Below are 2,637 nucleotides of genomic sequence, written 5' to 3' on the forward strand. Positions count from 1 at the left end.
CTAAGAAAACAAACAGGCTCATCCTAGAGAGGATTAAACTATGCTGCTCCTTAGAGGCAAGGATTCTGAAGCTTCGCCTGACATATTTTGGACATATTGCAAGGAGGGACCAGACCTTGGAGAAGGACATCATGCTTGGGAGGGTGGAGGGACAGCACAGGAGGGGAAGACTGTTGCAAACTGGACACAGGAAGAAAGCAGGGACATGGGGAAATGAGTTCAGAAAAGGAGGGAAGGCTAAGGCAGAGGTCCTCTCACAGCAAGTTACTGTAAAAAGGCCTCTTTCTTAGTTTCCTTCTGGTTTTTATTTCATTTCAGCCAATCAGCCTCAAAAAGGTTCAATACTGGAGACTGTATTTATCCTTATACTTTAGTGTTGCCAACCAAACACTGGGTAAGCTTAATCTTTAAACTAAGACCAAAGCTCAGACTTGGTGTCCCCTCAGGTGGGAGGCTGGGTGAAAATCTCTGTTTGCAGAGGGCATCCAGTATCTCCTCCAGGGGGCTGGGCGGAATTCTCTGTTTGCAGAGGGTGCTCAGTCCTTGTCTGGACTCTGACCTCAGCTGTGGCCCTGCTATCACTATGCTGGGAAATCTGCATTTCCCCCTTCGGTTGATAAGGTAGGCATCACTTAGTCATCAAGGTAAAGATAGCTTCTCTTTCTTTCTTTTTCCATTATTCTTTTTTTCCCCTTTGCATTCTCTACCCTTAATATAAAAACAAAAAATGAGAATTATAAGCTAAAACATGATTATAGAAGAACTTTCAAAAATTTTAACATGATCAAAGGGATTAAGATGACAAATTCTTAAATAAAATTAAAACTTTAAAGCTGAAAAAAAAAAGATGACAAATTCCTTCCTAGAAAATCAGCATTTCTAAATTTCCTCAATTGTTGATTGAAAGTATCATGAATTTGAGCTTGTAACTTTAATATCTCATCAGTTAAATTGCCATGATTCATGATATGTTTGCAGACTTTATCCCAATGCCATTCAGTATTATTCCGTACAACAGGGGTCACACAAAATTGAGTAGTATTCCAGTCACATTTTAGCTTAAATTGTCTCTGTATATTAGTGATATGATCACCTATCATAACTACTGACTGTTCTAAATCTGTTAATGGAGAATTGATTTCAGAGTCTATTTGTGTTTGAGATGACCATAATTTTTCAGAACCACTATGCCATTGTTTGACATAATGTACTGTTTGAACACCTTGATGCAGAGCAACTCAATAGCTGCTGTATCTGTTATAAACAGCAGCAATTAACGCTCCAGTAAACCTCTTGCTTCTTTTTAACAACTGATTCACAAGATGCTCTAAAAGTATCATCTCAGATTTACAACACATGATCCTCCGGGGCCGGGCCGCTGTTGGAAGGAATGACAGGCTTGAAGTTGAGCTGAGACCCCGCTGGGTTCATAGTTGCTCTGTTAATCACAAGGACAGAAATGTACAGCCCCTTTCCATGGGATACATGTATTTGATTTAAAAAAAAAAAAAAAAAGTATCATCTCAGGAGATGACTGCCATTTACCACCCAAATTAACAGGAAGGCATAACCCAATTCTAGATCTCAATATAAATATACATATATACTCTTATTAGGTGTTAGAGAAACAGAAAAATTTAAACAAATATACAGAGAATATGTGTTGCAAGTAAAGTTAAATTATCTGCCTCCTGCTTAGTAAATCCTTTTAAGAAAACAGAGGTTAATACAGCAAACATAGCTAAAAACAAATTCTTGGAGGACAGTTGTTGCCCTGTGTTCTTAATCACTTTCCCCCCTTCTGCTATCAACTTCCTTATCTGGCTCAGCTCTGCTTTCCCGGTCTCTGGTAACAGTCTTTTCTTGTGGTTTCTCTAAGGTCATCAGACTCATTCCACAATTCTATCTTCATCAAACACAATTCATCAAAATATGGCTTCTTTTGGCTTATCTTGAAGTTTCACATTCCTGGATGGTACCCACAGCATTTCTGTGCCTGTAGAAATACAAGTAAATTCTCCACCCTAATGAATGACAAATCCCTTTTTCTATTCATTAGAGGTTCTCTAAAATATATATGTGCTGATTCCGCTCTTTGATTGATTGTAATACCTAATGTCTTTCAGCTGGAGTTTCTTTCTCTTTTTCTCACTGTTGTTAAGTGCCTTAAGTGTTGTTGTTAAGTCATCTATGACTCATTAGAATTTAAAATTTTTTTAAAGTAAATAATGGTTTTTGTAAAATAATTTGAGGAGATATTATTTGTCCTATCTCATCTCCCCCCCTTTTGTTTTTTCAACATAATTTGTAAAGTCCAATTATAACTTGTCTTTGGGTATTATAAAGGATACAGAAGTCAAATTAGTTTTAACTACTTTATTATCTTACCATTAGTATGATCTGTATATCTCATCTTGTTAGCATCTGTCTAATAAGTATTAGCCATAAGGGGTAAGTTTTCACCTTTTCTGATAGAATCCAGTTCTTTTAATGAACTGTAATTATTTCTTTTGCAGATATGAATTAGAAATCTTACCTATATTAAAAAAGCAGTTTGCCCATTTTCAGAAACTTTCCATAAGTTATTAATTTGGGAAGTAGTAAATAGGACTATAATTTCCTTTAATAATTAAATCA

General features: G+C 36.3%; 1 protein-coding gene across 1 annotated transcript in view; it reads left to right on the forward strand.

The window, feature by feature from the left end:
• LOC102856776 (tectonic-3-like) overlaps positions 1 to 2,637 on the forward strand; it is a 42,943-nt gene that overhangs the window by 3,399 nt on the left and 36,907 nt on the right. The window lies entirely within an intron of this gene.

Source organism: Elephantulus edwardii, unplaced genomic scaffold (assembly GCF_000299155.1).
Source record: "Elephantulus edwardii isolate Elephantulus edwardi_28Jun2011 unplaced genomic scaffold, EleEdw1.0 scaffold00006, whole genome shotgun sequence".
Lineage (NCBI taxonomy): Eukaryota > Metazoa > Chordata > Mammalia > Macroscelidea > Macroscelididae > Elephantulus > Elephantulus edwardii.